This window comes from Nomascus leucogenys, chromosome 3 (genome assembly GCF_006542625.1).
Source record: "Nomascus leucogenys isolate Asia chromosome 3, Asia_NLE_v1, whole genome shotgun sequence".
NCBI lineage: Eukaryota > Metazoa > Chordata > Mammalia > Primates > Hylobatidae > Nomascus > Nomascus leucogenys.
Genome location: NC_044383.1, coordinates 5,634,824 through 5,657,993, shown reverse-complemented (window position 1 = coordinate 5,657,993; position 23,170 = coordinate 5,634,824). Strand labels below are relative to the sequence as shown.

Sequence of the window (23,170 nt, the reverse complement as noted above, 5' to 3'; positions counted from 1 at the left end):
AGAATTGTTCCACGAGGAAATCCTAAGGAGGGTAAGCCTTTGTCAAATGTACTGTGGAGTGCAAAGAGAAAAGCTTACACCTCCTTATGTTTTATACCTCTCTATTTTTAGACTTTATCAGAGAGGTATGGCTTTCAAATTTCGTCTTCCAAATTGGATCATATTTGCATATTAGTTAAATTATATCTTGAAAAGTTTCATCTTTATCATTTTTTAGTACTCTGATAGAGATGGTTCTGCACATTCTTGCTTTTGGTCATTATATCTGTATCCACTCTGTTGAGTGGTAAATAGTTTATAAATGGTCATTTCTGGACTTTCAAAAAACTCTCCCACTTAGCGAAAAGATCATTTCTTGAGATGATTAATAGACATTCGTAGCATGTTTTCCATACCGCTTTTTACTGTATTCTTCGATTATTTAGTAATATCGTATTAAGTTGGTGCAAATGTAATTGTGGTTTTTGCCATTGAAAGTTACATTTACTTTTAATGGCAAAACAACACAATTACTTCATCCTCTACTTTTCTTCATTAACACCTAACTTATTTGTGGAATTGGCTGATCATCTGTCTTTTCCGTTACTGTAACTAGATGACATGCTCCAGGAGGTGGACATGTTTGTTTTGTGTACCACTGGATTCCAGGGACTCTCAAAGAGCCTGGCCCAGAGAAGACACTCAGCAAACATTTGTTCAATAAATTATTGGAGATATGTACACACATACTCTACTACTGTGGACACTTACGTTGTTTCTATTTTAAAATTATGATTAAGGAAGAACAATGCATGAACATCCTTATGCATAAACCTTTGTCCATATCTCTGATTATTTCCTTGCTTAGACTTCTAGAAGTGAGTCAAAGTCTGTGAATGTTACTGAAGCTGTTGCTACACATTGCCCAGCTGCTCATTAGAAAAAGATACCAGTCACCTGCCATGCCCTTAACACAGTGAAGGTGCACACTTTCCTACAACCTCAAAACATGTATATTATTGGGAAAACTTACTATTTTTTTCCATTTAAGTCTATTTATTTTGACCACACTTGTAAAGGGTGGGACAGAATTTCAGTAGTTAGTTCCTTCTGGCCTTATTCTTAGTGTGGAAAATAATTTTGTATTTATTATTGTATTTTGTATTACATAGGCCCATTACAAAAATGTATTCAAATGGAACTGGCAAGAATAAAGAAGAAAGTAAATATAATAAATAATTTATCCTAGAAGAAGTAATTGTGTTCATAGTTGGGCAAAGACTTGCATATAGCTTTATGTCTTAGTTTCCTGCTGCTATAACTGAAGACCTGAGGCTGGGTGATTTATAAAGAACAGAAATTTATTTCTTACAATTCTAAAGGCTGAGGAGTCCAAGGTCAAGGGGCTGCATCTGGTGAGGGCCTTCATGCTAGTGAGGATTCTGAGTCCTGTGGTGGCACAGGGCATCATGGTGGCCAGATAGCAAGTGGGCTGACAGTGCTAGCTCAGGTCTCTCTTCCTCTTCTTATAAAGCCACCAGTCCCACTCCGGAGAAAACCCATTGATCCATTAATCCATTAGTCCATGAAATAATTAATACATTCATGATGGCAGGGCCTTCATAACTCTATTGCCTCGTAAAAGTGGCAACTTTCCATACTGCCACACTGAAACTCACCAATACGAGTTTCAGAGGAGACAAACATCTGGTGTAGCACCATGCACACATTTATAATAAAACTGAGTCTTACTCTATGTTCTATTTTATAATCTGCTTCATAAAAATTTGAACAACTTGCCATGGCAATCCTTTCATGTCAATAGATCACATTTACCATTGCACAAAGCAAGCACAAATTATTTCTACGAACCCTTTTTGGTGGACATTGAGGTCGTTTCTAGCTTTTCACTGCTGTACCCGTGATGTGGTGATACTCCTTTTATGTTCGACCTTGCTAACCTTTCTAGGTATTTCCTTGAGATAAATTCTGAGAAGGAGAATTGTTGAGTCAACCAAAAATATGTGTACACCAGTTGAAAGTGTGTCCCAATTTAAATTCCTACCAACAGCATTTTGTATTAGAGTCCCCAATTTCCACAGCTTCCTCACAGCATAGTATTGCTAGTATTTTTAATCTTTCACAAGCTGGGAGATAAGAAGAAGCTTGTTGGCATTATTTGATTTTTACATGTCAGTTAGAGTTACTATATTCTAATAAGCTTATTACCCATGTGTATTTTTACTGACACAGTTTTCTGTTTATGATGTTGGCTCATTCATTATATAGAGAGGTTTTTTATTCATGATTTTTTGTACAGTAAAGATAGTAAACTTTTGTCAGTTCTGTGTATCTTGTGGATATATATATGTATACTGAAATATACTCATTGAATATATATATTCATTTTGTTATTTGCATTTCAATCATATTTATACATTTATACATTTTAAACATATGTGTAGATATTTTGCTGGCTCAAGTTAAAAATGTCTATGTAACCGAATATTTCAGTCTTATGCTTTATACTTTCAGGATTTGGTATCCCAACTCCAAAGTTATTAAGGCTATTTACATATAAAAACCAACTCAAGTTTGTGTGAAACAGAAAAGTGATTTTTTTTTTAAAGATGTAGGATTATTTTGCATTACCCAAGGTGAGGTGACAATGAGAACTCAGGAAAGTACTGGAACTAGAATTTCTATTGTCTTCTCTGCTCCTTACTGCATATCTGTTTCATTTCCTGGGTTTTTTTTCTAATATTAAATGTTATCTTTGCTGCTATTCTGTTGCTGTCTTTTATTTCACTTTTCCTCTTCTAATTTTCTGAAATGAATATTTTATTTTCTTAATTACTTTGTTTTTGCGTTAATAAAATATTTAAAACCATGAATATTTTTCTCTTAATATATATATATCTTTGGCTAGGTTCCATAGGTTTTTACATATGTTAATTGGCATTTAACATCTTGAAATTGCATTTTTTATTTCCTGTTTGTTGAGGACAAAGTTTGTAAGATAATTGTATGATAGCATTATTTCTATTTTGTTTATTTGTTTCTAGTTTTCTATAATTTTAATCAAAGAATGTGATCTTAAAATATATCTACTCTTAGGGTTTTATTGAGATTTTATTTGCAGACAATTTATAATCAATGTTTATAAATGTTTACAACATTTTTTGTCACTCTATGCTATTCCGTTTAATGGATTTACCATCATTTATTTAACAATATTTTATTTTGGCCATTTTGGATATTACTAAATTTTTTGCTTATATAAATTTGCTTAAATACAGATCATTAACTATATCCTTAAAATAAATCTCAGGAGAATTGCTGACTCAGATAGACATTTTTAGATTTATTATATTAAATACAAATTGGCCCCAAACTGGCTTGCAATTCATAATCCCAACATAAATGTATGAGAAAGCCCTTTTTTCTATAGCACTGGAAAATGTTTGTTATTTTATATGTAATATTGCTTTAAGTTACAATTCTATGGTTTGCTTTTCTGTCACTATAGCTTTGGCTTTTCTAGAATTTCATAAAAATGGTATATTATAGTAAGTAGTCTTCTGTATCTGACTTTATTTTTTAGATTAATCTAGATATAGATACACACATTTGTTTATCCACTCAGCAGTTGATGGACATTTTGGTAGACTCAAATTACATCGATATATTATATTTGTTAAGAATTAAGCTGTTATGCATTCGAGTACAAGTATACGTGTGGATATCTGATTCCTTTTTCTTGCATAAATAAATAAGAAAGATATTACTGGAACGTGGTAAGTGTATATTTAGCATGTTAAGAAACTGACAGACTGATTTCTCAAGTGGCTGTTCTACTGTGCATTCCCACAAGTTATGTATGATAGTTTCATTTGCTCCATATCCTCACCAGCACTTGCTATTATAAGTCCTTCAAAATCTGGCATTATAATGAGTGTTTACTGATATCTCACTGTGGTTTTTATTTGCATTTTGCTAATACTAATGATGTTGGACATCTTTGTATGTGTTTGTTTGCCACGCATATAATTTCTTTGGAGAAGCCTCTGTTCACATCTTTTGTCCATTTTCTTATTGACTTGTCTTCTTTTTGTGGAGTTGTAACAATTCTTTATATTTTATCCTCAAGAGGCAATATTTATTAGATATGTTTTACATATATCTTACATTTGTTAGTTATATGTCTTGCAACCATTTTGTCCCAGTATCTGGGTTGCTTTTTCATTTCCTTAACAGCATCATTGAAGAGCAAAATTTTTTAAATTTGGTGAAGTCTAACTTACCAATTTTTTCATTTTATGGCATTTGGTTTAAATGTTATATTTAAGAAATTTTTGCCTAACCCAAGAGCACAAATATTTATTTTCCTATGTTTTGTTCTAGAAATTTTATGCTTTTAGGTCTTATATTTAAGGTTATGGTCTATTTCGAGTCAATTTTTGTATATGATATGAGGTAAGGGCTGAGGTTCATTTTTATGCATGTGGCTAGGGTGTTGTCCCAGCTTGGTTTCTTGAAAAGATTATCCCTTCCCTGATGAACTGCCTTGGCGTCTTCTTTGAAAATCAGATGATAACATCTGTGTGGGTCTCTTTCTGGATTCTATATTAAGAGATCATTCTTTCCAGTTCTTTGTAAGCTCCAGGAATTGTTTGTCACTCGGCTTTGCCATGGCTCCTTTCCTGGTCTCCGTAGCTTCCTCTGAGGTGTGTGCCTCAGCACTCATTTAATGATTCCAGGGATCCCTCTAGATTTCTACGCTTCCCTCTGCAGCTCTCTCCTCTCCAGCACCCACCACCAATCCTAGCACTTTGGGCTCCTCAAACCTTGGTTTCTTTCTATTCAACTGCAGAAGACCATTGGCTTCTTTGGTTTCCCCTTCCGCACCACAGCCTGGAAATTTCCTCCTTGAAAACCTCCTGGCACAATTGTCAGTCTGACTTCATTTGTTTCTTTTATCTCAGGAATCATGGACCTGTGCTGCCTGATGTCCACTGTCTATTATAGAAGCCATTCCTTTATATATCATCTTCTGTCTTATTAATTTTATGAGACTATAGGGGGCCCTTCTTATTCCATCATAGTCCAGGGAGGTAGTCAAGCCTTCGTTGAATGACCACATGGCTGCCACACTTTCTTTCCCTTAGAATTTTGTAGCTACCACTTTATTGCCTTTTTGCACTGAAGGTTGCTGTTGAAAAGTCTGAGGCCAGCCATATTTTTTCTCTCTGTATGTGACTGAGTTACTCTGATAGCATGGTTATAAGAGTCTGTTTGTGAAGTGCAGCCATATCCACCTAAATTTTGTTTAGATTATTCTGATTCATTTTATTCTCCTTTCATGTAGTTTCTCTTTTCAGTGTGCATATTCAGTTTATTACAGAAACATTTTTCTGTGTCATATTTCTAAATTATGTGTTCCACTTGTTGAAATTTTACCTGCAGACACACCAGTTATTCTTGTGTTGGGTGATCTTTGACCTTCATATCCACTATTCACCCTCTTCTAATTGCTTTATTCCCTTTATGTTTTTGCTGTCTATTCACTGTGACTTTCTTCCACAATGATAACTCATTTTTAGCTAAAATTTTTTCTAACTTATGTATTAAATCTTAAGTTATATGGCTTGGAGTCTCAATTTGTTTTCTATTAACTTATTTCTGTTGTTTTATATCTCATTATTAGTCCCTTGTGTAATTGAATCTTTGTTATTATAAGTAAGTTCTTACATAGCATAATACATGCAGAAGAAACTGCTTCTGCCCATTGGATTGGATGTTTTTCCAGCCTGAGGTGTGCTTACCCTTTCTTTTCTTTTCTTCTGCTGCGTTGGTGTAGATCCCATTGGATTGGATGTTTTTCTTTTCTTCTGCTATGTTTGGGTAGATCCCAGGGTATTTCTTTTCATCTTGCTGAGTTTAACATGAGCAGTTCTATCCAACTATTGGTTTACACGAATCCATGATTAGTGAGTTCCCCTGACATCCTTCTTACCTTACCTGGGGCTAATTTATCTTAGCTTCTCCATGCATCACTCTTTGACTGGATGGTTTTCTATCATTTTTTTTCTAAATACATCCAGGAGGGAAAAAAGTATACAGATCTTTGACAAAACATGTAAGTCAGATTAGCTTAAGCTCACAGAAGTTCGGGGTAAGGGAAACCTCTCATGTGACATGATGCAGGGCTTCCAAGAAGGTCTCCAGGACATCATGTTGCTCTTTCTCCATCTCTGGGTTGCATTTCTCTTGGCTCTGCTCCCAAGTTCATGGACTTGGATCTTCATTCAGAACTTTTATTCTCTCAGCTTCAAGTTTATTACAAGAAAGAATCATATGCCTCTCCCCCAGAAATCTCTCAGCATTTTACTTGCTCTAATGCTGCCACACACCCCCACACCTAGAGCTGGACAGAAGCAGGGAGAGGTCTTGTTGTGTTGTAATTAGGATTACTGCTGATTCATTCTGAGTTTAGGGAGGCAGAATCGGTGGTCTTTCTTCCATCAGCTCTTGGCTAATCAGAATCTCCACGCAGTCAAGGGCCTTCTCTAACTAGGCTTGGAAATGGCACAGGGCATGCATGGCAATGGGGACTATCTTGTCCCTCTGCTCAGAGTAAGAGGCAGCCTGAGACTCTGTCCAGGAACAGGAACTTTATAAGGGATGGGCTAGGGCAGACTGAGTCTGGATGTGCATAAGAGGAAGGTGATGTCAGAGCCTGTGATGAAGAGGCCTCTTCAAGTTGAAAACGTCTAGAACACGAAGGCCTCATAGAAAGGAGGAAAGAAAGACCAAAATCTGGAATGCAGGTTGCTACCAGAGGCTGGGAGGTCGCCCTAGCTCAGGATTTCCCATAACTCAGTCATTTCAGTTCCACTGTTGCAATTTTTGCCATCTATGACTATCACCTCTAATGTTATTTCCTTAATAATTTTCTCTAAATTAATTTTTTATAAATTAATTGACCATGACACTATCTACATTAGCTTAGCTGTAATAAAATCTTGAGTGATGTCTCAATATTTTTCTAATATAATGAAAATAAATATGCAATTTATATGTGAAATGAGAAGTGGCCATCCTTGTACTATCTACAATCATCTCTGACATCCCTCCACATACACTACTCCCAATAGAATCTTACTTTGGAAAACCCTGGCCTAGCTGATACGAAGAAAGAAAATGACCTTCTGCGTTGCTGGAATGCACTGGGGAAACTGTTTTTTGTTTTGTTTTGTTTTTAACTACAGTTTGAGGCTGCCGATTTCTTCTACTTTTCATAAAGCTTACTACACATCAGTGATTTTTTAAAAATTACAAATACACACCTTACAGTACATGAAGTTCCAGAATATATAACAGGATTTATTTTACTATTTTTAACTATGAATTCATGTACATGTATACTTTCATCATAAAACATATGTAGTTTATATGTACTTTGGGATCATTTAAGTAGAAAAATTGCCTCAAGACGATCACACTTTTCCATTAAAGGCAATTTTTTTATATGTAAAAACCTTTCTTAACACTACCATGCTTTAGGAAATGAAATATTTAAAAACTAAATTTCTATTGTGCTTTAGTAACCGCTAAGAAATAAATATCTGTATCTCCTTTTTAGGAGAGCTCTCCTCAGTGCTGTATTATGTCTCATTATCAACTTTTTCCTCAATTCCAAGAGCAAACTGAAATTATATACCAGGTAGAAAAAAGGTGATTAATAAATCATCCCACCAGTGATAATGTTCTGTGGATTATTGACACGAATTTCACTGTGAGGAATAAAGAAATTATGTCATAGGTCTTATAATTTCTCAAGTTCGAGGAAAATATCCTTTTGCCAAAGTGTAGATATTTCTGAGAGTCCTATGATTTTTTGAGTGAGGAACACAAGGGTATTCAATGCATTATGAAATCATCTGAAGCAGGCCATGGAAGGTGCTGGATTATTTTATTATTTGGCCTTCCAATGAAAACAACTCTAATTTACAGACATCAGTTTATTTTGTAAATTGAATCAATTTTTCTTAATCATAGAAGAAGAGAAATAATAAATGACTTTTGCCACTGTGCATGGAATGGTCACCTGCCCTCATCCTTATGCATTTGACAATGTGATAACTGTCCCCAAAACAATTATACAAACATACACAATGATATATTGTTCACCTGTACTCGGTGACCAAGAAGTTAAGATTCAATCATACCCTCATATGTGTGAAATGACATATGAACAAGGCTATTCTTGTAGCATTTTGTGTTAGAAAACAACTGGAACACGCAGTGGCTCACGTCTGCAAACCCAGAACTTTGGGAAGCTGAGGTGGGCAGATCATTGTGAGCTCAGGAGTTCGAGACTGGCCCAGATAACATGGCCAAATGCTGTTTAAACAAAAATTACAAAAAAAACAATTAGCCAGGCATGACGGTTTATGCCTGTAGTACCAGTTACTCCAGAGGCTGAGGCTGGAGAATCACTTGAGTCTGGGAAGCAGAGGTTGCAGTGAACCAAGATTGTGCCATGGCACTCCAGCCTGGGCAACACAGTGAAACTCTGTTTCAAAAAAAGAAGAAGAAAAAAAAAGAAAAGCAAACAACTGGGAATAATTAAGTGGCCTAGAAGTGCTATTTTAAATATATCCAAAGATTTAAAAGACAACATGAATATAATAAATAACCATATGAGGACCTCATTAGAGAAATAAAAAATATTTTTAAAATAACAAAATGAAAAGTCTATTACCTAAAAATACATAACAGAAATAAAAAAGAAATCACTGGATGGACTTAACAGAAGATTAAGCATTGCAGAAGAAAAGATCAGCCATTTTTAAAACTTAGCAATAGAAACCATCTAAACTAAAACACCTACAAGAAAAAAGGCTTAAAAATGTTAAAAGCCTCAGTAACTTTGTGAGACAATATTTGGAGATACCACGTACATCCATTGCAGTCCAAGAAGGACAGGAAGGGGAAAATATTTTTAACGAAATAGTGGCTGAAAATTTCCCAAATTTGATAAAAACTATAAATTTATAAAATAAGAAACTCAAGTAATCCCAAGAAAACAGACACAAGGAAAACCATACCAATGGCAGGTGCAGTGGTTTATGTCTATCATCTCAGCACTTTGGGAGGCCAAGGCGGGAGGATAGCTTAAGCCTGGGGGTTCAGGACAAGCCTGGGCAATTTTGTCTCTACAAAAAAAAAAATTAAAAATTAGCTGGTCATGGTGGTGCATGCCTGTAGTCCCAGCTACTCAGGAGGCTGAGGCAGGAGGACTTCTTGAGCCCAGGAGTTCAAGATTGCAGTGACCTATGATCACACCACTGCACTCTAGCCTGGGTGACAGTAAAAGACCCCATCTCAATGAATAAATACATAAAATGAAATAAAACAACACCAAGACACATTTTAATCAAATTTCTTGAAAACAGTGATAAGGAGAAGATTTTAAAATCAACTAGAGGAAAAGAGTACATCACCAAAACTACTGATAATAAGCAATAAAGGATGAATCTCAAAAAGAGTTTGCTGCCTAAAAGAAATTAGAAATAAGATACTACGTGATTCCATTTATATGAAGATACAGAGCAGGTAACACTACCTATGTTGATAGATTTCAGAATAATGGCCATCTTTGGCAAGAGTGGGGAGATTCTATTGGGGGAAGAGACATCAAAGAACTTTCTAGAATGATGGAAATGTTTACTGTCTTGAGACAGGTATGCATTTCACTAGTTTATACACTTGTCTTTACTCATTGGCATATCCCTTAAGATCTGTACAATAGATGTGTACTCTTCATCAGTGAAAAGCAATTCAAGAAAAAAACAAAGAGTTCAAATGTGGTAAGGATCTGGGGGAGGGCCTAATTATTGTTTTTTTCTGGGTGAGTAGAGGAATCTTCCAGCAAAAAGATCTGTCCTCTTGATTTCAGTAATTGTTAACACTTGGGCATAACTTGGAAAAAGAGGAGGAGAGGGAAGAATAGTTGGGTAATGTAAAAATAGATAGTTCTGAACCCATTCGTTATTCAATCTAGTACATCCTAGAGATCAGAGTAACCATCCTGACTGTGGTTACTAAAAGTTACCTCTTGGTGGGAACAGGTCCTGAACAAAATCACTGAAGGACTCTGGTGTTGTCTCAGTGTATTAGTCCATTCAGACATACCTGAGACTGGGTAATTTACAAAGGAAAGAGGTTTAATGGACTCACAGTTCCATATGGCTTGGAAGGCCTCACAATCATGGCAGAAGACAAAGGAGGAGCAAAGGCACATCTTACATGGTGGCAGGCAAGAGAGCATGTTCCCTTTATAAAGAGAACTGCCCTTTATAAAACCATCAAATCTCGTGAGATTTATTCACTATCATGAGAATAGTATGGGAAAAACCGGCCCCCATGATTCAGTTGCCTCCCATAGGGTCCCTCCCACAACACATGAGGACTACGGGAACTACAATTCAAGATGAGACTTGGGTGGGGATGTCACCAAACCATATCACTCAGTTTTTCCTTCCTTGCTCTGCCACGCAGCCAATCGATGATCAAGACCTGCTTTTTTTCCTCCTAATGTTGAATAACTTTATGAGAATGTTTCTGTATGATGTTTAAAAGCAACTTCTTATTTGGTTTCCACACATTGATTTTGCCTTTTTTTTTTTTTTCTTATCCTCCTAGACAGTATTCCTGGCCTCAGCATTTTAATTTTAACTGAAATCTATTGGGCCCTCTAAGCATGATGGGCAGCATCTGAGTTTCTGCAGAGAAACCCAAAGGCCCAGTCCTCAAGTAAAGTAGAAGACAAGACAAGTAATTGCAATTAATATCAATAATCGCAGGAGCACTGCCTCAAGCTGTGTTTTAGAGGAAAGAGGCTAAATGGTTGGGTGTAGGGGAGGCCTGGGGACAGTAGGCAGGAGGCCAGCCACGGAGAGGCCTGAGACAGGATCAGGCAGCCAGTGTGCCAGGGAGCTGAAGAGGACTCTGTGGACTCAAGAAGGGCCCTAAAAGATGAGGGTGGTGAGGTGTTCAGGAGTGCAAGAGGCGGATGAGCTCCTCAAAGCCTGGGAGGAGGATAGGGGAATTGACTCTGATGTCAACAGCGACCTTGAGCCTATGAGAGGCAAAATGAAGATGGTGAAGAAGGATGAAGGGCTTCCCTGTGGTAATCAACAGGGCCCTGGCACAAACACTTCTGACAACACGCTTCTGTGTGACAATGATGAATGTCTGTAGACTTTAGAAAGAGTTGAGAATTTTTGGGGTCCAGCAGAGAAGATATTATGAGGAAAGAAGAGCCATCTGCCTCCCCATCATGTTACCAGGGCTGTTCACTTTCCAACAGCAGATGTCTGACAAAGGCAACTTGTTTCTGTCTTCTTAGCTCACAGTCTCTGCCTCCTCAGCCCTGCAGCGTTAACAAGCAAAACTCTGCTTAGCAGAGCTTTGTAATTATGGCCTTCATGTACATAAGCCTGACTCTGCAGACCACAACAGCAGAAAAATCCAAAGCCTGGTGACGTCATGGGCTACCTGGCCCCATCTCAGCCTGGGCTGTTCCTTGGAAGTGCACTCAGGAGGGAGCCACCCACCCTGCTGGGCTCCGAGGTGACCGGGCTGTCCGCTGCTGTTGACTGGGGCCCATCCTCCTCTGCTCTGACAGCCCAGACGCCTTCACTGAGCACCTCCTGGCTACTGAGTTTGCTTTAGGAGCTTGAGTCTGAGAAGCCATGGAGATCAGCAGAGCCTAGGCTGCTGGAGCTTACAGCCCTGGGGGTAGGAGAAGAGGGCATGACAGACACCAAAGGGGCAAATAAACCCACAAGTAATTCCAAACTGTGATGGAGGATGTGGAAGAGAGTGGCAGAAGAGATGGGTGCAGGGCGATCTTCCAGAAGCCACCAGTAAGAAGGAACCAGGTGCACTGGTTGGAGGAGCCCCAGGCAGGAAGGAGCTTGGCTCTGGCACTGAGAGAAAGGAGCCGTGGTTGGAGCCCAGCAGGCAGGGGTGAGAGGCTCAGAGCAGCCAGGGAAGTCAGGCAGAGCCTCGAGGGAGTTTGGGTTTTAATCTTCACGGGGGCTTTTAAGCATGGGGCTAGCAGGACCCGGTTTACACTTTGTGAGGTGCCTGGGACCAAGTGTGAAGAATGGATCATCTGGGAGAGTGGGTCGGAAGCTGGGGAGCCACTGCAGGCTTTGGAGGGGTGCAGGCAGTGAGAGGAAAGGGCAAGATGCATGGAGAAGACGGTGGGAAGTGGACTTGGGCCCTCTGGGAGGTGGACTGGAGGTGGGACATGGAGGCATGGACAGGGATGACTGCAGAGAAACTAAGTAAGAGCAAGAGGCAGGTCTGAGACAGCAGGAGGCAGCCAAGAGGAGCTGAGCTTGGAGGAGAGGGTCCCACAGTGGTGCTGTTTAGAGTCATTCCCATAAGGATGGTGTTTAAAGCTTTGGGGCTAGACAAGGCCCCCAGGGACAGAAATGGGCAGGGCAGGGCAGGAAGGTGGAGCTCAAGTTCTCCACTGGTTTCGCAGCTCTCTGGCCCCTGTAGAGGGGAAGTCCCACTCTGGGCAAATCACCTGCGGGTGGCCTCTGCCAGGAGGCGCCCATTGCTCTGCAGCCTTTAGGGTCTGTAGCTCTGTCTAAACAGGCCTCAAGTATGCTAAGAGTTGTCGGCTGGCAATCGGTGCAACGTGGGGTAACACACCCTAAGTGCCACTTTCTTCCCATTCATTCATTCATTCATAAGCCTAATGAGCTGGGCCCCTACCACAGAATGCAGCTTCCCTCGTGAGGGCTGGGCCGTGGCCCCACCCAGAAGGCACGGCACAAAGGTTCAGAACCAAGATGCCACCAGTGTCTTTTCTGCTCCTCCCAGGGAACTGCCTTTTCTCTGAAAGCTCCTTAAATAGCTTGAGTGAAATTCCCTGGAAGAAGTCGGCCAGACAGCAGCAGGCCCAGTGCCTGGCTCTGTCGCTCTTCTTTCTCTTTGTGCGTTTTTAACTTTGACAGATGCTGCCTTCGGGACAAGCGAGCCCTCTTCTATATCCCCCAAACAGGCGCCTTATCCCCTCCTCTTTCCAGAGGAGGGCACCAGGCCCAGCGACCTCACAGCTCTCCCAGCTTCCTCGCACCAGAAGCGCACGGGGTGCCCTGAGCGTCCCATACCTGCTGCAAGACCAGGGCGAGTCCCTAGCCAGGCCACTTCCTGGTGCACAGGGATAGGGCAGGGAGAGGCAGGGCCTTGCCTTTGCTCTCCGCCAGGTGTGAGTGCCCGCCATATCTTTACCCTCTGTCTACGCACCTGGGTCCCGGCGGAGTGGCTGGGCCAGGCCTCCCCGGAAGGGGCACCAGCCTTGGGTAAACGGATACCCACAGTGCCTGGGTGCTCCCAGGGCAGGGCCTCAGGGCCATTCCCGCCTCGCAGGTGGGGCGGGCGCCCTGGATGCGCTCCCCGCGCCGGGCACCAGGCGTCGCCCCCGCTCCTCGCAGCGCCCAGGCCCCCGCCCCCGCCGCGGAGCCGCAGCCGGAGCTGGAGCCGAGGCGGCGGCGGGACCCGGCCGGCCGGACAAATTTCCTGCTAGGCTGCGGACGGCGGGCGGCAGGAGCCGGAGCGAGCGGCTTCAGGAACCCACGGCCTCTGCGCGTCTCCGCGACCCTTCTTCGCGCCCGGCGGAGACAGCCGGGCGCCCCGGAGGGCGGCGGGCGGGCGCCCGGGAGATGCCGAGCCGCCGCTGCAGCGCGATCTGCGCGACTGGACCGGCCCCCCCGAGGTGAGCGTGCGCGTGCGGGCAGGGACGCTGCGCCCCTGTGGGGGGACCGTGCGCCCCGGGAGGCCCAAGCAGGCCGGGGACGCTGCCTTGGCCGCTGCCGCGGGAGGGAGGGGCCGCTCCGGGACTCAGAGTCCCGACCCTGTCCCCGCCGCCCACGCGGCGCGCCCAGTACCAGCGGCTGGGGACCGCACGACCCCCGACCCCGATCCCGGCCTGTGGCGCGTCCCCTCACCCGGAGTCCCCAGCCCAACTTGGCGACCACAGTGGCAGTGCTCACGCTCCCTCTCGGTAAACAGGAGGAGGGCGCGCGTGTCTGCGGGTGGCGACAGTGCGCGGGGGCCGGCGGCAGGGCGGCGTACGTGAAAGCGGGCGACACAGAGAGGGGGTGCAGGCCGCGCGTGGGGGGCTGCGCCCACTCGAGGCTGGAGGCTGGAGCCTTTGAAGAAAGTGGCTCGAGTTGTGCCAACTCCGGGAGGGGCCGGCGCGCTGCCAGGATGCTGCCCCGCAGCCGGGCGGGCGCCCGCGCCTTCCCAGGGAGGCAGGCGGAGCGGGATGCAGCAGCCGCGGTGGGTCGGAGATGCGGCGGGAAGACCCCGGCAGGTGGTCCAGGCTGGACTGCCGCGATTTGCAGGGTCGATGACCTCACAGGGCTCCTAGGCACAGAGGCCAGCGCGGTGCCAATTCTGAGAGCTCCCGAGACCATCTGGGGAAGGCCGGGCAACCCACAGGATGGGGAGGCAGAGCCAAGCCGGATGGAGACCGCGCTGGACCTGACCTAAATTCCTTCCAGGCATGCAAACCTTTCCAGAAAGGTTAGGCAATTATACTTGCAGAATTATGATATTGATTTGTCTTGAGTCGTGACCATTCCATCAGAGTTTCAATCCAGGAAACTCAAAGAAAGAATATAGCTCTCTGCTTATATTTTAGAGTGAATGAGCGTATGGGTGAGTTGAATGAACACCAGCAAAGAGTGATCACGTGATCCAGAAATTACTGTGTCCATGTCCAGTCAGCTCTGCGTTTGGCCCCAGGTACCCTTGACCCAGGGTGTCCCGAGGTCTTTGTGTCCCAAAGATGGATGAAGTTCTGCCTCTGCACACTAACGACTCTTGTCCATTTAAACTGTGTGTATGTGGGTGGGGAGGGGGGCTGTGGAGGGATGTTTCCAAAACTGGGATGCTAGGCCAGAGGAGGGCATGAAATGGTGGGGGCCAGTGGCTGGGGCAAGCGTCTCACCACCACGGTCACTCAGCCAGCGTGGTATGGGCAGAGCTCTGTGGTGTGAACAGGGTTAGAGTCTGTACTTTCCGAGCACAGGCTCTTGGCATTTGGGGAGCAAGAGGTCAGAGGCGAGGTGGAGCAGGCCCAAGAGGTGGGGGCTGTGCTGTCAGTGAGAGAGGCCTGACGCACCACCCAGCCCTTCCCAGACAAGGCTCTGCCCCTGAACGTGACCTTGGGGGCCAAGATTTTTGTTCATTGATGTTGGTGATGCCTGTGAGTCACCACCGCCCCTCCCTGCCCCAACAGACCATTCCCATGTGGACTAGAGCTAGGAGCTAGATTTGTCTCTGTAAAAGGTCAGGTCACTGGATGTGTCCAGATGGCTTGGGACTTAGTCACACACTCCCTCATCAGTTCCAGTCAAACCAGTTGAGGGAAGTGGATGAGGGTGTTATTGTCGTTATGTGCGATGCTTCTTGGAGGCCCTGGGTGGACACAAAGTGAGGATAATGCGGAAAGCTATACAGAAGCCACCTCTCATTTCTGTGGGGGACAGCCGGCCGAGAGAGATGCGCTCCCTGTGTCAGCACTGCCACCTCCACGGAAGCCCGGAGGAGGTCCTGAAGCACTGTGCCCTGATGGGAGCCCCCTCTTCTCCAGGGATGCGTGTGTGCAAACCATTGCGCCTGAGAGTAGATGCGGCTGTGCATGTACATCATTGCCCCTGAGAGGAGAGGTGGCTGTGTGTGCAAATCTTGCCCCCGAACCCCAAGAGAAGATGTAGTCACAGTGGGGGTGATGGTAGATGCATCAGTTTCAATTGGTGAAAGTATGCTTCTCCCAGCTGTGCCTCAGTGGGTCCACTGTGCTCCATCTGCACCACCATTAGCCTAGTCTAAGGTGCACGGCTGATCAATATTCCCTCCCTGAAGGCCAGAGGTGTGTTTCTAGGCCAGGCCACTTCTCTGCAGTTCTCCTCCACAGCTGCCCACTTGACATTTCTCCCTGGGATATCAAATGCCCCTTGACTCAATATGTCAAAATCAAACTTGTAATCTCCGCTCCCCTTCCAGTACTTTCCCAGTGTTGTCTTTATCCATCCAATTCCACCAGCCTCCATGTTGCTTCTGAAATGTATGCCAGACTATAGTTTCTGTGAAGAGAGGTCAATACTGTGTCTCCAGTGCCCAGCCATGTGCCTGCCAGTGGAGCCTTGAGGACTACTGTCCATGGATGAAAAACTTGGAAGTGAGACCTTCCCGAAGCACATGTGCTGATGGAGCAAGTGTGTGTCTGTTGTGTGGATGTTGTATGGTTGATAGGCAGCCACACATTTTTGCTGATGTGGATGGGCATGGTCCATCCAGGGGTCGTGTGGCCAGCCCTTCTGGAGCTGCTGGACTCCCCTGCTAAAATGACTGCCAGCTTGGACCAGAGACACCCCAAGTGACCTCCCAGGGAGGCAGGCTTGGGAGCAGGGAGGGAACAGGATCGAAGCTGCCCTGTATTTCCTTGCTAGACAAGTCTTTTTCATTTATAATGTTTGAGTCACCCTTACAGAAGTTCTGTTGCCAAAGCAGGAATGAATGTATCCATTAGAGTAAAGACTGGCCTTCTTAATATTTGAATATCACTTGGGAAAAAAACTACAGTTCTAAGAACATCTCTAGTTTTTCTTTTGGCTTTTTTCCTACTGAACCAATGGCTTTGTCTTCCATGAAGCTCCCAAAGCTTTCCAGATCCCAAGACTCAGCTCCCTGCTCTCAGCCTCTTTCCCCTTTATCTCCATCTTAGGAACTCCTACCCATATCTTAAGGCCCACCTCAAAAGTCTCAGTCTCCACAAAGCCTTCCTGGCCCCCCTACCTGAGAGGAATCTCTCTTACTCGTGGTTCCATAGAACGTTATTTGTGCCTGTCCTAAAGCACTTGTTGGACTTGATTTTGATTTCCAGTTCACTTGCTCAAGTAGTTCATCTCCTCCACTAGGCAGCCAGTGCTTTAAGGGTGGAGCATGTGTCTCTGAGAGCGTGTACTTCAGGTTCAGTCAGTCAAGTTCTGACTCTGGTGTGACTGGCTAAATGACTCAAAATGCAGGCTTCAGTGCTCTCTTCTCTGGAATGGGAGTCATCATCGCTACTTCCCAGGGCTGCTGCTATGAGGGGGGACATAGGATACATATAATTGACAGGCCACATGGCTGGTATGCGTAAATTGTCGTTATCTTTCCCCTATAACATCCAATGCTGTGCGTTGCACATGTAAGAATCAATGAAGTTTGAGGCTGGGTGCAACGGTTCACACCTGTAATCCCAGCACTTTGGGAGGCCGAAGCACGCAGATCACTTGAGGCCAGGAATTCTGGACCAGCATGGGCAACATGGTGGAACTCTGTACCAAAAACACAACAAAATTAGATGGGCATGGTGGTGCACATCTGTAGTCCCAGCTACTCAGGAGGCTGAGGTGGGAGAATCATCTGAGCTTGGGAGGTCAGGGCTGCAGTGAGCCATGTTCACACCACTGCAGTCCAGCCTGGTTGACAGAGAAAGACCCTGTCATGAAAAAAAAAAGAATCAATGAAGTTTGAATGAATACATGAACCAAGCCAAAAACCATACAAATAGATAGATACCTTTTGTGCATCATCCAGATTGGTAGGTCAAATCAGTATGGTGTGACATGCTAGATAACCTTATTTTTTGCATGGCAATCTAAATGATTATTATGTAAATTTTGCGTGATTAAGTATTTTAATCCCGTAATGTTATCACTTACCATGAAGGCATTCATTCTTCAATATGCATCATTGACTCCAGTGATCGATGAGGCAGAAATGCAACTTGCTGTGCACATTAACCAGGCTCGTGGCCTGAATTAAACCAGGCTGGGTGTGAGGCACTGCAAAAGCAAACGAAACCCACCCCTGAGAAGCAGTGTGGCCTAGAATCAGGTGTCTGGAATCAGGGTTAGAGAGCAGCTTCTAGACTGCTAGAACTGCTATGAACATAAAGCTGTGAAGCTACAACATAAAGCTAGAACATAAAGCTATGAAACTGTGGCCTACCCTAGAAACTCTCAGACCTTCACTTTGCTTGTCCAAAGTAAGAGGCTGTCCTGGGCCATCTCTGAGCCCCTCCCAGCTGCTGTGCTTCCTCCCGATTTCACCCTTCCCCACCACTGGGCAGGAAGGGCTGCTGACTCCATACAAGGCTGGATCCCAGGCAGGGAGGCCTCCTGTTTCTTGGCTCAGCACTTGGGCCACGTGTCTCTCTGCTCTGGACACCAAATCTAGAGAGAGTGAGGAGAGGCCTGTGGGTACATGTAGCGTGCTGCCAATTTTAGGTACTGGCCCTAGACATATCAAGAGTTTATTTTGGAGGATTAACTTCTCATTATTTTGTCACTAGGATTTTTTTTTTTCACCAAAAGCAGAGTGCTGGATGATATTTTAGATGGCTGGGATTTTAGATCAGCCATACTTGAGGCAATAAGGGTTGGTCAAATGTTACTAACCCTTGAGCAGACACAGATGAGCAGTTGTGGGGCCGGTGGCTGCTGGATGTGGGCTAGGAGACCCCTGGTTTGGGATTACGAAGCCAGCCTCCTTTTTTTCCCTGGGCTCTGGCTGCTGTTCTCCCAGTCATACCCATCATGGTCTGCCCTGTCCAGGTGTTCCATGTGGGGAGTTTTGATGTGGTGCACAGCCTTTGAGCTGTTAACAATACCCTGTTCACAGCCAGAAATGTGGGCCCCACATCTTTCTTTCAACTATATGAATACTTCAGAGACTTTGATTGAGCTTATGAAATAAAAATTCTTAACAATATATTTCAGAAAAATAAACATATCCTTTTATATTGATTCCCAATGAAACAGGGGCCAGATAAAATATTTTAAAAGGGCATCTGTTTTTAAAAATATCTTTCAAATGCAATCAAGAATGTTCATTTAATCCAGTCCATTATGTATATTGTAACAAGTAACAAAAGGGGCAGAGAAATCTTTCTCCCAAAAACAAATATAAAGTCCAGCAGGGAGTAGGGAAATGTTTGAAGAAAAAAAAATGATTCTTAGTTACGTGCTAAAAACCAAATGTGTTTTGGGCAGGTGCTTTGATGTTACTGTTTGTTGGGTGGAGAGTAAAGAATTGATAGGAAAACTTGTTTGGATCCCAGGTCTGGGTGCCGGCTACACTACATTTGATCCAAGGGAAGGGCTAGCACGAGAACAATAGCATTTGGCTGTGAGTGCCCTGGGCAGGTACATGACTCTGTTCAGCGAGTCCCACAAGGCCTGGAGCTCAGAGCTCACTCTGTGCATGTATGTGACGTGGAGAGATGGATGGATGAAGGTAATAGAACTGAGTAGGAGCCCGTCCAGGTAGCAGTGGAGGAGGCCAAGCGGCAGAGGCCCTTCCTGCCATGATTTTACTCTGTCTGAATACCAGCAGCAAGTGCAAGCCATGGGGCTTTATTTTCAAGGGGAGGTGACACAGCCTGAGGCTCAGGGAAAGGACTTAGGAGCAGAATGATTGGCATCAGATGAGGGTCCATGAGACTGAGGCTCTGGACAAGGCAAGGGACTTCCCCTAGCCCAGTGTGAGCCCAAGTCTTTACAGTGGGGAGCATGATGCCACCAAGGGAGCTGCATGGGGATCGGTGGAGGTGGTACGCAGAGGCCTGGCCCCGTGCTCACCAATGGGCCAGTGGTCTCACACAAGGCAAGGGCCCAGGGGACCGGAATCAAAGGCCCGAGATGATGTGAGCCCTGACTTCTCCTCTGCCACAGTCGCTTTGTCCTCAAGGCAAGTCACTTAATTTCTATTCAATAAATGCACAAACATAATTTTTGGTTATTAATGTCCCTAAATCTGTTTGGACATTTCCAGCTGAACATTAGTCACCAGTTTTGTACTAGAGAGAAAATTAGTTCCATCTTTCTTCTCAACTGAGATTTTTAAATGTTCTATCACGTAGCTACTTGATTACAGTGTATTATTTTAAATGACCTCTGTACTAAGTCCTTTAATTTTGGCGTCCTCTCACTCCAGAAGGACTTGGCATTTTTCAGGCTGTGTCTCCACAGTAGGGCTTTCATAGGTCTGCGGTGCAGACTGGTTTGCTTGGCCCCGACCCCTCGGCTAACATGCACAAGGGCGCTCTGAGGGTCGGAAACGCACCCACCAAGCACAGCCCAGACAAAATGGAAGCTCCAGGCAGGTTCCCGGTGAAACTCTGGGGAGCTCCAGCCTTCCTTTCTTCTCCAGTTTATAAAGAGGCTGGCCTCAGAGGTGGACACCTACTTCCATGATTTGATGTCCGACCCTGGGACTCTCCTCTCTACCCTGCCCCCACCTCATCCACCAGCCTTTTGGTCTGAAATCCTTGTCATGGGGTAAAGCTTTTAATTTTGTTGTTGGAAACACAGTATATGGTTTGGCTCTGTGTCCCCTCCAAATCTCATGTTGAAATGTGGTCCCCAGTGTTGGAGGTGGGGCCTGGTAGGAGGTATTGGATCATGGGGGCAGTTCCCTCATGATTACTGGCACCATCCCTTTAGTGATGAGTGAGTTCTTGCCCAGTTAGTTCACATGCGATCTGGTCATTTTAAAGAGTGTGCCACCCCCCACCCACTCTCTCTCTTGTTCCCACTCTCACTGTGTGGCGTGCTGGCTCCCTCCCTCCTCTGCCTTGATTGGAAGCTTCCTGAGCCTCACCTGAAGCAGGTGCCAGCATTATGCTTTGTGCACACCCTGCAGAACCGTGAGCCAATTAAACCTCATTTCCTTATAAATTACCCAGCCTCAGGTATTCCTTTATTGCAATGCAAGAACAGACTGACACACGCAGCACAGGTGGAAATACAGGCTTTGCAGACACCGGTGGCCTGTTTTACTGACACCATCATTCTTCCCAGGGCAGGCTCTACTCTTAACTCTTCTAACCCCATCCACTTGTTACAAAACACACTTTCAGAAAAAGGCTAGGTTGTTACTGAGGTAACATGGGATGGATCTTTGGAGGTTGGGAAGGCCTCCAGCCTCCTCTGGGGAAGACAAAGTAAATCCTCCCTACGGAATGCTCCAGCTTGTTTTCTAGATTCCAGAGAGACCTGCTGGTGAATTCAACTAAGAGGTTGGTTTTCAGCACAGAATATTTCCTACAGATGTCGGTGTTTCTTTCCAAATCCTTCCTCTCTTCAGGGCGCTTTCCCACTGTTCTACATGTAGGAGAGAAAGCACTTCTCAGATGGTGAGCTTTCATCTTCCAATGGCTGTCAACTGAGGAGACCTGGAAGTTCCCTTTCAACCTGGAATGTGAGCCCTGCGTGCTGGGTGTGAGATAAGGACCAAGGAATGGCCCAGGACAATTTCAGAGAGCACGGGGTGGCGTATTCTCATGTCAGGGCGTGGAGCTAATATTCAGACCCAAACACTCTGAATCTCCGAAGCAGAAGCTCTCTTACAATTCCTGGGGAGGAAATCAGTATGAGTTAATAAAAAGCCTGAATATTGTAGATTTTTATTAAATTCGAGGATTTATAGTAACTCAATCCAGGCCAACAAATCGGGTACTTACTTTAATGAATAGAAAGCATGTAAATGCACTTCCAAAGAGAATAACACATTTTAGCATCTTAAATATGTAAAAATAAAACTCCTGTACAATCTTAGTTGCACTAGGAAGTCTACTTATCAAAAAAAGAAACTTCTGTTTCCAGCCACATTATTTCAGATCATCCCGAAACTTACATTGTTACTAGTAAAATTTTTCCTTGTGATGAAACTTTTTTCCAGGATGGTTTTCCTCTTTCTGAAAGCAACCTTAGTTTCATAAACAGTTGGACATTTAAGTACTGGGCAAAAAAAGTACTCTGAACCAGTAACCTCGTCCTTAATTTTGAACTGCTGTTGACTCAGCACTCTCTTTTCCTAAGCTCATAGCAGCCCTTCCTTCAGTGCATCAGTAATTCAATAAATTACTTTTTGCCAAGGTTGCAAACGTCAGCTAAAGTTCAGTCATCTATTGGAGCTGTTATCAGTCTGTCCATTTAAATTCTTTTGTGCAAAGTCCAGATTTGGGCCCAAAGTAATATAAAAATGCAAGGGCCAGAAATTTAATAATTTTGTACTGTGTTGTGCCAAGGCAGGCCTATTCTTAGCTAGCCAACAAAATTCTTTCAAAGGATATTTTTTGGTTTTCATCAAATGTAAATAGTATTTAAGAGTCTGTAATATCATTTAGAAGGAACAAATGGAAGTATTAAACCTTTATTGCCTACCTACAGTATATAGAGGATCTATAACTTATGATGGTTTTATTATAGTTTCTCAACCTTACAATGGGTTTATTGGTACTGGGTACATTTTAAACTTATGATATTTTCTATTTACAAGGGGTTCATCAGGATATGACCTCACTGTAAGCCCAGGAGCATCCATACGTACAAGCACTGTGCTTAGCGCTGGAGTTGCAGGGAAAAAAAAAAAAAAAAAAGGCACGATGGCTTGTGACATCCTGTGGATGCTCCAAGTCCACAGGAAGACAGAACTCACTTCCAGGGAATGTTAAATGTGATGCTGGATGCTCTTGTGGAGGAGGGGAGACATGGAAGGGCCTCCCCAGGTAGAGCAGTGATGTGGTCTGGCTCTGTATCCCCACCCAAATCTCATCTTGAATTGTAATCCAAATAGTAATCCCCACATGTTGGGGGAGGGACCTCATAGGAGGTGATTAGATCATGAGGGTGGTTTGCCCCATGCTGTTCTCATGATAGTGAGTTAGTTCTCATGAGATCTGATGGTTTTATAAGGGTCTCTTCTGCCTTCACTGTGCACTCCTCCTTCCTGTCGCCTTGTGAAGAAGGTACCTTGCTTCCCCTTCCACCATGATTGTCAGTTTCCTGAGGCCTCCCCAGCCATGCTGAACTGTGAGTCAATTAAGCCTCTTTCCTTTATAAATTACCCAGTCTTAGGCAGTTCTTTATAGCAGTATGAAAACAGACTAATACAAACAGGCTTGGTTTACTGGGCCATTTCCTAGGCAGCTGACAGGGATTGAGCATTCCAGACAGAGGGGCTACCATGTGTTTGCCTGGCAGTAGGAAGCTGTGTGTCCTGTCTGGGGAAGAGCAGGTGTCTGCATGGAGGTGGAGCCCAGGGA

The 23,170-nt window shown here is 44.1% G+C and overlaps 2 protein-coding genes across 4 annotated transcripts in view; one reads left to right on the top strand and one right to left on the bottom strand.

Annotated features, from left to right (window-relative positions):
* The window catches only part of CLRN3 (clarin 3), a 28,872-nt gene extending 15,470 nt beyond the window's left edge, over positions 1-13,402 (bottom strand). Inside the window, exon 1 of the mRNA XM_003280958.4 lies at positions 13,315-13,402. The gene's annotated coding sequence lies outside the window, so the exon portion shown is untranslated. The remainder of the gene's footprint in view (positions 1-13,314) is intronic.
* A 114-nt stretch (positions 13,403-13,516) lies between these two features.
* PTPRE (protein tyrosine phosphatase receptor type E) overlaps positions 13,517-23,170 on the top strand; it is a 180,027-nt gene continuing 170,373 nt past the window's right edge. For 2 of the 3 annotated variants that reach the window (XM_030805410.1, XM_004087516.3), the window contains exon 1: positions 13,517-13,783. The gene's annotated coding sequence lies outside the window, so the exon portion shown is untranslated. Of the gene's footprint in view, positions 13,784-14,540; positions 14,596-23,170 lie in introns of those variants that run through there. The other variant, XM_030805400.1, reaches the window with a different exon arrangement.